At 44.5% G+C, this 12,702-nt stretch overlaps 1 protein-coding gene across 1 annotated transcript in view; it reads right to left on the bottom strand.

Annotated features, from left to right (window-relative positions):
- The window catches only part of FBXW11 (F-box and WD repeat domain containing 11), a 123,211-nt gene that overhangs the window by 72,171 nt on the left and 38,338 nt on the right, over nt 1-12,702 (bottom strand). The gene's annotated exons all lie outside the window — the stretch shown is intronic.

Here is a 12,702-nt window from a genome sequence, read left to right as displayed (position 1 = left end):
CAAAACACTGCACAATAATCTACAAGCGACAAAATAAATCTCAGAGCACGCTCATACATATGTAGGTCTTTACATCACTTACCAAGTTGCATTTGCACACTGCAGGCCCATTCCATGAATAGGTTGTGTCCGTTACAAAACAAAAACAAATAAGATTATTAATTTAATCATCATAGCCATTTTCAACACTATAAAGTGACTATTTGATACCAAATGGAAGGCCAAACACGGTTTTGTAACCGACGCAACATTTTCAAGGAATGGAAAAAAGAAAAGAAAACCTCTGATGTAACGGCCCAACAGGTTGAGAAACACATTTTAGAACAGTGATACCAGCTTCACTACTGTATGAGTGATTGCAAGGAATCTAGATCGATTAGTCAGCCACACCATGGTTGACATACCAACTTGAGTGCAAGACCCAGGGGCTTTGTTTACATGATACTCCAGCTTGGAGAACGAGCAAAATTCTTCAATAGTAAGCTAAACAAAATTTTCAAAAGTTTGAACATTTAAATCAACAAGTATACCCCAATATAGAGTATAGTGGGTATATTAACAGCTTCAGTTGTAATGCAAACAGAGATCATGAGTACTAAAACACTAATCTGACCTGGACTTGGATGGGGCGATTCAATTCTTACGCAGGTTAAGTGTAGGGCATTGTCTGGTCGTGACTAGTGCCAAGCCCTACTTAATGCGGATTTCCCTCCACACTCCTTAAGCACTGCTCCTTCCTCAGCTGCTATAACATTATTCTTCCCGCTAGGCTGTTTTAGCAGGGAGCAACAACCTTTGTGATTTTAAAACAGCAAAATGCACCCTGCTCTACCTGCAGGCGTCCTGCTGAAACAGCCTGCCAGATGTGCCTGGTGCCATCCCCATCCGTGGGTCGCGGTGTCAAGTGGTGGGAATTGCAGAGCAATGCCCACCACCAGTGAATAGATGCTGCATCTTAAGGATTCACCCACTTTTCTCGTAGCCACGCCCACATGGTCATTTTTACGCTCGTTGCCCTGCCCAGCGCCGGACCTACAATTAACACTATTCTTGTATAGCTGAATTGGGTTATGGAAACTTCGCTGCGATCATCATCACTACTAAGGGGGCAATTGTAATGTTTTGCACGCACCCTGCTGGGCGTCTGTTGAACTGCTCCGTCAGGCACCTATTCATATAGTTTCTCCGTTTGGGCGTTCATTAGTATTTAATGCACTTAAAAGCACAGAGTTCAGCCACGCAAAGCAGCTAGACCAGTCTAAAGAGGTTAGGGCACTCAAACAGCCTTTTGGGTGCCCAAACAACGGACTTCAGAAGGCTGCAAGAAGAACTATATCCTCCTGTAGTAAATCCGAATGGAGCAACCATTGGGAACCAAATCGTATAGATGCCCAGCGGGAGGGGCACCTAAACAACTGAAATCGACCCCCAAAGTGTTGGTACTGCACTTTTCTTGATTGAATTTACATGTTAAAATAAAAAAATATAAAAAATATATATATATATATATATATATATATATATATAAATCCTCTTTCCATTTTGTGGATGGCAAAAAAATTGGCCTGTAATATTAATGCTCTGCAAGTAGTGCAGCCGAGACACTTACAGCAGCCATTATGTTTGGGTAGCCATTGTGTGTCGCATTGTCTTTCAGGGGGCATATGAAAGACTTGACTTGGTGGTAAAAGTTACCTTTGGTTGCTATGGTTACCCGTCTAAGGCTATGGACAGCCCTTTAAGCAAAGTTCTAATAAAACGTATATATAACCTCCCTTTTAGAAGAATAGTGTTGGGATATATTGAATATGTAATAGATAAATTGCGATATGAGATAACTATATTCTGAGTGGCTATGCGTTCCAAAGTGTGGAACGCAAGCCCATGTAACTATAACAGCGAGTGACGACTGTGGTAACGTGACTTCCGGTTTTGCGGAGACACGGGACTTCCAGTGTTATAGCCGTCAGTGACATACGTGGAGAACAACGTGGCGCTATTTGTATAGCAGCCGCGTGTAAGATGTAAGTATTCATTTTTGATTATGTAGGGAATAGAGTCCTGGTGTCTGCTAATTAGGTTGGTAATGTACCTGGCGCGATTGGCACCGCCCTTTGGGGTGTGTCCAGTCTTGGTTATGGGTATTTAAAGCAGCATGGTGGTGGTGGCTAGATATGGATCTTCTGCTCTTGGCACTTGGTGATCTTGATAAAGGTCCTGTTTGGGACTGAAACGTCGACCTGTACTATGATATAAGAAATTAAAAATATATATATACATACACACATATATATTAGGTGGCAACGGCCCTCCAAAGTAAAACTCAACAATGTTGGGCAAATAACCACAAAGTTCACTTCAACGTTTCAGTCAACAGACTTTCGTTAGGAAGTAATATGCTGTGCATAGTGCCGCTGCCAGCTCGTCTTTATATTGTTATTTCTTGCGGAGGGCACCCGTTATAGTGCATGAGAGATTGAGTGCAGGATTCATACCGCGCTGTGTGTGTGTGTGTGTGTGTGTGTTACATTTGGACATCTTCTGATCGCTTCTAAATTTCAATAGTTTCTGGTATTCATGGAATGATCATGGATCTGACTTGATCTTTAAGTTCCATTAATATCCATAGCCCACTTATTTCAACAGAGTTGTGCTCTACCCATTGAAATTAATGAACCATTTTAACATTTGGAGCTGCCCAGCACTGTTAACTGGCTTGTATTTTAAATAACTTCTTCTTGACTAGGTAGCTAAGGGCAGTCCCTGTGAAGGGTTGGGCATGGGATGCCAGTGCTCAGAATGCTGTCAACGGCATCCCGACAGGGTTAGGATACCGATACCTGTCGGTAAGTATCCTTAACCTACAATAACCCCAAACCTCCCCTCCCTGCAGCCTAAACCTAACCCTCCCCTCCGCAGCCCAAACCTAACCCTCCTCTTAACCAGAATACTTACTGTCCGGCTGCTGGCGGGTCAAGATTCTGACTGGTGTCAGGATTCTAGCGCCGGCATCCCGACAGCCTGGATATAAACGACATCCCCCTGTGAACTTGGGTCACAGTAGGTTATTTTTAACTCCTTTCTGTTGACCAATCCTGTGCCATGTGCAATTATTTACATCAGTCTAGCACAAGCCCATTTCTTAAATTATGGTTCATCATCACTTCTGTGAAATCATCCCCCATTTTCCATGATTGCCTTTTTCACAGTCAAGTAAACGTAGGACCTGGATCATTTAGTTTCTACAAACGTGTCCTTTTACACTGTGGCTTCAGTTGCACCAAACAGCCACCCTTGGTGTGCCAGGTGACTCGGCTGCGCTGAGCATCTTTCTTGCTCAAAGTATTGCATGAATAAAACTGGGAACAAAACTACATTGCTAGATGAAACTGATCAATTTGATGTGAGACATTTGTACATCTGTGTGCGACTGAGTCTCAATCAATTGTGCTGAATCTAAGACTTTGTATGTGTGTAAAACCAATTCCTGTGTGGTTAATGTCGCAGCCTAGTGTCTATGGTAGACTAAGCAGCTTTTCAATGATTCTGCAATGCTTATAATATATGTTACTTCTCCTGGGGTGGCTTATGCTGCCCATCCACTAGCAGACCATAGAAGCGACAGCACGATTAGGACATTGTAATCGTGCTGACGTTTCTATGTCTGTGATGTGCCTACACTGAACGAGCAAAAAAAATTGTTCAAATTGGTTAAATTCATGTGTTTTAACTAGGGATGTGCAGGCTCGGATAGGTTCGAGTTTGCACGTGGAGTTCGGATTTTTCCCTCCAAAAAAACGGAACTCAGAACGAGGCAAAACGTCATCTTACATGGACGAACATCATCATTCCTGGACAAAAGACCAGGAATGATGATGTTCGTCCATGTAAGATGACGTTTTGCCTCGTTCTGAGTTCCGTTTTTTTGGAGGGAAAAATCGAACTCCACGTGCAAACTCGAACCTATCCGAGCCTGCACATCCCTAGTTTTAACTAATTTGTCTGATCGACCATTTTTGGCTATTTGAAAGTGTTTGTGAGCAAATGGACGATTGTCATTTGCTCCCATACATTACCAGGTTTTCATTCCAACCAGCCACATTGGACAGATATCTGACAGATTATTGTATAGTGGATGGCCAGCTTTAAATATACGAATGATAGGTTCATCCCTAAACTTTTATGCTAAAGTAACAGGGTTTCATGTTTAAATGTTATCATGCTGTATGCTGTAGTCAGTCAGAAAGAACCTCATGTCCCCAGACTAAACATGGGTAGACACTAGACGATATTTTGAACAATTTGCCATTTTCACTCTGCAGGAAAATATCTTCTCATTTTTCCTCATACCCCATAGGAAAAATGAACAAAATTGCTTAATATAATCAGCAGCTGTGTGTGCGCAACTGGACATCACGGCGGCACATTACGGAGAACTGGATTGCCTCCTTAAGATGGGTACACACCTGACAGATATATCTGCAGATGACAGTCATTCATACACACTGAAAGGCCATCATCTGCTTGTGCCCTTGGGTCCCGGCGGCCGGGTCAGTGGTGTGTCCCGCCCCCTCCTCGCGGCTGCCGTTGTGTGTGTACAGGCGGTCTGCACTTGCCGATGGACAGATATGTCTGCGGACATATCTGCCCATCGGCTGTGCAGCACAGCCAATTAAATATGTCGGTGAACGCCGACGTTCACTGACATATCGCGGGTACACACTGGCCAACGAGCAGCAGATATATTGGCCGATCAATTGATCAGCCAATTTATCTGTCAGTGTGTACCCAGCTTTAGATTTATGTGCAGAACTGAAGCACCAATGTCACTATTTGCTGATTGTGTATGATTAAGAAAATGATCAGAAAAGCTCTTACAATACCACAACATGAAGGGGAACATGTTCAAATAGTGTCATAGGAAGAGCAACAATTGCCAAGACAAGGTTGTTACACTACTGTAAATCGTTGTTCCAAAACTATAGAAGTGCATAATGGTATGTAGTTATGCCAACTAGGGATTCATGATAGGTGTAGAGACACAGACTTCCATCATAATACCGACAACGGAATCCAGGGCAACGCGTACTCGAACGAGGTAAGTCCGGGGCGCCCATCCTCTTAGCCTCAGGTAGGGGGGGGTTAAGTTTAGACCACCTCGGGGGGGACTTTGGGTTAGGTACCCCCCGGGGAGGGTTAATAATAATAATAATACTTTACTGTTATTGACAGCACGAATGATGTCAACAAAAAACCAAACAGCACTATACCACATAATAAAACAGGCAGCAATTACATTAATAGTTAAACAGTATTGATCAATCAGAAATTTAAATCAAACATTTAGCATACGCACCGCAGTTGGAAAGATTTTACAAACATTTTGTGCGAGTGCGCAAAGCTCTGAAACGCCTGTTAGATGGCAATTTCTCAAAAAGAGCATGGTTAGGATGGCTGGGATCTGCTAGAATAGATCTAGATTTCTTCCGAAGCCTTTTGTCATATCTCCTGAGCACGTGGCAACACAACTCCAATAATTCTGCTCGCCGTCCCAACCACCCAATCCAATGAGTTAGTTAGGCTAGGGGAAGGGGGTTTAGGCGCCACTGGGGTGTGGTTAGGCACCCCCCAGGGACGGTTAAGTTTAGGGTGCGGGGAGGGGGGTTAGGCATTATGGGGGGAGGGTTAGGCACCCCTAAAGGAGGGGTAGGGGAAGAGGGTTAAATTAGTTACGTGACGCTGTCGGGATTTCCTCCCTTCGTGCAGCCGCTGTCGGGATTTGAACCGGCGGCATTTCAATCCCATTCCGTGCATAATAGTCTGATCAAAGCAAATACCGGACAATGCAATAACTCCGGGGTAGGTGCAGTTATTATACTAACTAGCCAGTAATCCTGCAATTCATACCCAGAACCAATTAGCTGAATATTGCCCAATTTGGACACCCATGAGAGTGTACAGTGTTTCAGTGCAGGTTTGTGCAAGGAATTTTCTCTTAACAGTACCTGGCAATATACCATGTCTGGTCTGCATATGCCTCTACACTAAAGACACAACCACACTTGTCTTACACGAATTAAGCTGTGCAATACGTGTCTTGTATGTATGGATTTATTTTCACATTTACATTCAAAAATGTATTTGCCATCTATATGGGTGCTGTAAATGCCCCTTCTAGCTATCTGATTTGTCAACAGAAAAACTGTACTGAGACACTGCCAATTATACCACTGTCAGACATGATATGACCCGGGAAATCCCGGGTTTTTTGACCCATTTCGCACTACACCTGAGACCCGGGAAATTCCCAGGTCGACCAGTTTCAGACATAAGCCAAATTTTTCAGTGTTTGACACAGTTTTTCAGTTTTGCCATTTAAAGGGAATGCTTTGCTGGCCCACAATAATGGCATTTCATGCATACAGAGAAGCTTCTAGCAAGGCAGTTTACGCATCAACCTCCAAGTTATTAATCTGACTTTATTATGTTGTCCATTCCATACATGTGCATATCCAATCTGATCACAACTGAATCTGTGCACAAAGTGGCCACACTTTGGGGATGGTGACACTGGACAGGACAAGGGATAGAAAGGACCGACTGCATCACATAGGAGGATGTTGCTGCTGGATGAAGAAAAGGGGGGTTTATTTCACCAATGAAGACATTTTCAGCCCAATCTCCATATGTGGGCATGGCTAATTTATCATTACATGAATTGTGCAAAATTAAACTAAATCATTGCCCAGGTGGAAAGCGGTTTAAAACTCATCAACATATCAAATACTACTTGAAGACGGGGCGTGGCCACGGCTGCAATGGAGTAGGGAGCTTCCTATCTGAGCTCTCCTGCCATTTATCCGTGCTATACAAATCCTGCTCACTGTGACTGACCTGGTGGAACCAGTCGACTTGACAGCCTTCCGTGCCCCTGCTGACCTACCTGTGAGGACTGCTGGTGTTGCCGTCTGCCCGGGAGTTCTCCCCTTGTCTGCGGCCTCCTTCACAGCCAGCTCGCGGTGTTGTGCCGCCCACGTGTATCCGGGACCAGGGGGAGGCTGTCTCTCCTCGCTGCTGCGGCGGCTGGCGTCCCCTCGGGAGCGGCTCTGCTGTCCTGTGGCCGCATCCGGCGGGCGGCGGGCCCGCGATCTCCTGCAGCGGCTGCTGTCTCCCATGTGCCACCGGACCTCCTTCGCGGCTGACCCGCGGTGTCTCTCCTCACTGCTGCAGCGGCTGGCATCCCCTCGGAGGCGGCTCTGCTGTCCTGTGGCTGCGTCAGGCGGGCAGTGTGGCCAGCTATCTCCTGCAGCGGCGGCTATCTCCTATCTGTCTCCGGACCTGAAGGGGAACGTATTCCCTCATTATTGCTGCGGATGGGGCTCCCCTGCTGTGGCCTTCTACACCTGCATATATTAACCTCAGCGGCCTGCTGAGGTAGCTGCCGCCCACGTGACTCCAGACTCTGGGGAAGACATTCTCTCCCACCACTGCTGAGCCTGCTGTCCTCTCCCCGGGTGAATCCCTCCTGTTGTGAGCTCTCACTCAGCCGCATTTTATACAGCTGGCAACTAGCAGGTGCTGCATAGAAGAACTGCCTCTCCCCACATCACAGGCTACAGGTACTTCTCTCTATTACACCCTGTAGAGGACCACACTGCTTGGCAGCCATATTTAATACTGTGTGCCTATCCTTAATACTAGCTTCAGCACTGACAGTGCAATCCAGTTTTTTCCCATATTATGGGTAAAACTGGTCAGGCAGCCGCGGCTGCTAAATTGGAGCGGTTTGCACGCTCCACTACACCGCAACCTCCATCTGCATCCAAAGATGCACCATTAGAGGGCTCTCAAGGTTCTACAAATGCGACACCTCCTGAAGTTACCTTACAACAAGTTTTGGATGCCGTTACAGTAAATGGCAAACATTTAACAGATAAAATTGAAAAGGTGCAATGTGACGTCTCTTTGCTCCGTCAAGATATGCAACGCATCCGTGAGCGTATGGAGGAAGCTGAAACACGTATCTCTTCACTGGAAGACTCGCATGGCCCTTTACAGGAACGTGTCTCTAATATGTGTCAACAGCTGTCCGTTATGCAAAGCAAGCTGTCTGACATGGAAGGAAGACTTTGTCGCAACAATATACGATTCGTTGGGTTACCTGAAAAAGAGGAGGGTTCCTGAATCCTTCCTTGAGACGTGGCTTTCAACTACTTATGGCAGGGAGTCCTTTTCTTCTCAATTTGCAGTTGAGAGGGCGCACCGAATTCCATCTAGACCTCTGCCTCCTGGTACTCCGCCTCGCACGTTCATCGCTAAATTCCTGCATTATAAGGATCGGGACACTGTACTACGGCTGGCCCGTACTAAAGGTCCGCTAGAACGAAAAGGAGTGCGCATTTCAGTGTTTCCGGATTTTGCGGTAGAGGTCCAGAGGGATAGGGCTAAATTTCTTCCCATTAAACGCAGACTGCGGGACTCTAACCTCTCATACGCCATGCTATTTCCTTCAAAGTTGCGTGTGGTGGCTGACGGGGAGACCCGCTTCTTTACTTCTCCACGTGAGGCGGCTGTCTGGCTGGATCGATATGCCCCGGGCAATGGACAGCTGGCTCCTGATTGAATTACCTCTGATATAATATCCACTTCGTGTCATTATCTGTCATTTCTTTTCAGATTATAACTATCTGTTTGATTCCAGAGGCGAAAACTCTGCTAGTATTTTGTCTATTATTGTATGTTTATCTTGGAGGTCCCCGATTGCCTTGGGGTAGGAGGGTAGTCTATGTAATTTCTTCTATATACAAAAAGTTGAATGCTTTCACTGTCACAGTATCTAATGGAGAGCTCCCATGTATTGGTGGCTATTTTTGTTCATTGCTCCTGTTACTTGTAGGGTATTTAATTGGTTTATGTTATTAAGTTTTAGGCAGTTGCAATTTTGGGATCCAAGTATGCCTAGGTTCGGAGGGGTATACAGGGAGGGGGGTTGGCTAGGTTTGTTTAGAATGTTAAGTTGTTGTTTTTTTTTATTTATTTATTATTTATTTATTTTATTTTATTATTATTTTTTTGCTTTTCTCTGTCTACTATGTATATGCTGGCTGTCAGATCACACACTTTTTATTTTTCGCTTGGAAATTTGCTATCTCTCTATTCCCATTTCCTTAGATATTTTCTATTTTTATTATGGTACGACTACTTACGTGGAATGTGAGGGGACTCAATGATAGAATAAAAAGATCCTTAGTGTTGAAAATGCTTAAACAATATGATCCTGACATCTCCTGTGTTACTGAGACTCATTTGATTGGAAGCAGGATTTTATCTCTTAAACGTCCCTGGGTGGGGTGGGCATATCACGCCTCACACACTTCGTCCTCAAGGGGGGTCTCTGTCCTTATCAAAAAATCGGTACCGTTTGTATGTAACGCTGTTAGGATTGACCCTTATGGGCGCTATGTCTTTCTTGATTGTAAGGTTCACACTGTCCCTATTTTTTTACTTGCTGTTTATATACCCCCTCCATTCTCATATGAGGTGTTAAAAAAAGCAGCAGAATTTATTGCTCTGTCTCCTGCCACCCCCGTGATCTGTTTAGGTGATTTTAACAACTATCTGAATCCCCTTTTAGATAAATGGCGTGAGGTCCATACAACTGGTCTAGTGGGGGGTGAGAGTGGATTTGCTAAATTTGTGGCTGGTTTGGGATGGGTAGATGCCTGGAGGATGAAGCATCCGAGGACGCAACAATATTCCTGTTTTTCCTCCTCTTATTGCTCGTTCTCCAGAATTGATTTGGCTCTAGTCTCCCCTAGTTTGATTCCCAAAATATCTGGTGCGGAGTATAAGACAAGGGGTATATCAGATCACTCTCCCCTTATATTGAATGTGGACCTGAATGGTCCAAGAGGGCAGATATTATGGAAGTTACATCCCTCCTGGCTTCTGCAGATGGGGGCAGGTTCGGAACTTGAAGCGGCTTGGAGGAGCTTTTTTATTGATAATGCTGGCTCGGCTCAAATTGACGTAATTTGGGATGCATTTAAAGCCTTTATGCGAGGGACTTTGCTTAAGCGGGTTGCTGACCTTAAAAAGTGTTATAGAGAGAAGGAGGTTGAACTTGAGAATACTTGCCGTTCACTGGAGTCTGAATATTTACAAAAAAGGCTTGAAGAGACTCGAGTCCGATGGTTGGCGGCTCAGTCTGCTTGGACTACCCATCTTACTGATAGGAATACCCGCCGGCTGTTGTTCCAGTCTCATTCCCACTATATGTCTTCAGATAAGACAGGCAGTTTTTTAGCTCATTTAGTCCATGCTGACCGTCCCTCCACAGCTGTCCATGAAATATTTACTGCAGATGGGTTACTGGTTTCCAACACCTCTGACATTGCTGACACCTTTCTTAACTTTTATAAAAATATTTATAGCTCTAGACTGTCTTGCACTCCGGCTGATCTGATGTCCTATGTGGCAGCAATTGGTCTCCCACATTTGGCTCATGAGGAAAGGTCCTTTTTAGATGCCCCGCTTACAATAGAAGAGGTCGAGATTGCTATCAACTCCTTCCCAGGTGGTAAGTCTCCTGGTTCTGATGGTATCCCCTTGGAGGTTTACAAGAAACATGCTGGTCTATTTATACCGCAACTTTTAGAACTCTTTAATAATCTATATGATAAAGGTGTGTTTCCAGCTTCCATGTCTGAAGCCATCATTATTGTGATACCAAAATCTGGGAAGGACCCTAAATTTCCCGATGCATACCGTCCGATTTCATTAATATCCACGGATGCAAAAATACTCGCTAAAATTCTATCAATCTGTCTTAATCAGGTTATTGCTAAGATTGTACATCCGGATCAGACTGGCTTTATGTCAGGACAGTCGACATCTATTAATATCAGGCGTCTTTATTCTCATCTCCAGGCTTCTCATAGTGGAGGGTCCTCCTCTGTAGTAGTCTCTCTAGATGCAGCAAAAGCATTTGATTCAGTGGGGTGGCCCTTCCTGTGGGAGGTCATGAGATGTATGGGTGTGGGTCCAGTATTTCTGAGATGGGTTCGGTTGCTGTATTACAGGCCAACTGCTCGCATCTCTGTGAATGGTTTCATTTCGCCCTCATTTGCATTGTCCAGAGGTACTAGGCAAGGTTGTCCCTTGTCTCCGAGCCTATTTGCTTTAGCTATTGAGCCATTGGCGTGTCTTCTGCGTACACATCCTGATATCGCTGGCCTTACTCTGGGTACCAGGATGGATACAATAGCTTTATATGCAGATGACATGCTATTATTCCTCCAGAACTACGTGACTGCTATGCCCCTGGTTCTGCAGGTGATATACAGGTTTAGTAATTATTCTGGCCTTGCCATTAATTGGGACAAATCCTCCATTCTCCCCCTTAGAGGACGCCTTCCTGTTAACCCATTAATTTCCCTACCTCTACGTTGGGTTGACTCCTTTAAATATTTGGGTATTTGGGTATCTAATATTATGGAGGATTATTCTCGTCTGAATATTTTGCCTCTGTTTTCATATTTGAAAGATAGGATTAAAATCTGGTGCAAACTTCCCCTGACAGTAACAGAACGGGTCAATTTAATTAAAATGATAGTGCAACCTAAGTTTTTATATATTTTTCAACAAGCCCCAATTTATCTTCCTAAATCATTGTTTCGGAAACTGAACAGTATAATTTCTTCCCTGATTTGGTTAGATAAACGGTCTCGAATAAAGTTGGATGTACTTACTAGGTCAAGGACTTCAGGAGGATTAGCACTTCCCCATTTTCAATACTATTATTATGCAGCGCAACTGGCTCATCTGCAGCTGTGGGTGCAGGACGGTTCAGTTGACTCCCTTCCGGCTCTGTTAGTTTCTCAGGTGTCAGCGGGACATACACCCCTACAAGCTCTCCTCAGTGCTTCCCTCACTCGTAACGGTCCCCCTTTAGTTTTGCAGGCTTTGAGAATTTGGCGTGCTGCTCATGCACTAATACAATTTAGCGAGATTGACTCAGATACATCTCTCTTTGGGGCTCCCGACAGCTGTCAGAACTTTCTTCTCTTAATGCCAGAGAGATTTGGGGTAGTAAAGGTATTATTACGATTAATCAGCTGTATCAAGATGGGATTCTTAAATCTTTTACTCAGCTGGTGGACGAATTTAAACTCTCATCTACTTATTTTTTTAGGTATTTACAGCTTCGCCATGCACTGCATACCCAATTTGCCAGTAAGCCTCTCTCGTTGCAACACTCACCCTTAAAATCTTTTCTTGTACATTTAGGCCCTAAACGGACACTCTCCTGTTTATATTCATTTTTGATATATCATCATGCTTCTGATTTGTCTCATTTGAAACAGTGTTGGGAATTGGAGTTGGGTGGTCTCACTGATGACGAGTGGAGTGGAGCACTTGCTTGTCCCCGTGTATCTACTGCCTCTATTCGGTTTCAGCAGATCCAGCTATTTCTACTTCATAGAACCTATTTCACGCCAGCCCGGTTGGTGAAGTTTGGAGGGAGGGCTTCAGATGTTTGCCCAAAGTGTGGTACAGCCTCTGGTACCTTTTGGCATTTGCTATGGGAATGTCCTAAGGTGCAATTATTTTGAAGTCGGGTCCTCAGTGCGGTATCTGATACCGGTATTCCTCATTCTATTCTTACTCCAAGATTCTGTTGCCTTGGGATTATAGACGATG

The sequence above is a fragment of the Taudactylus pleione genome, unplaced genomic scaffold, assembly GCF_031769625.1.
Source record: "Taudactylus pleione unplaced genomic scaffold, aTauple2 ptg000025l, whole genome shotgun sequence".
Lineage (NCBI taxonomy): Eukaryota > Metazoa > Chordata > Amphibia > Anura > Myobatrachidae > Taudactylus > Taudactylus pleione.
Note: the sequence above shows the minus strand (reverse complement) of the source record. Positions and strands in the feature narration are given on the sequence as shown.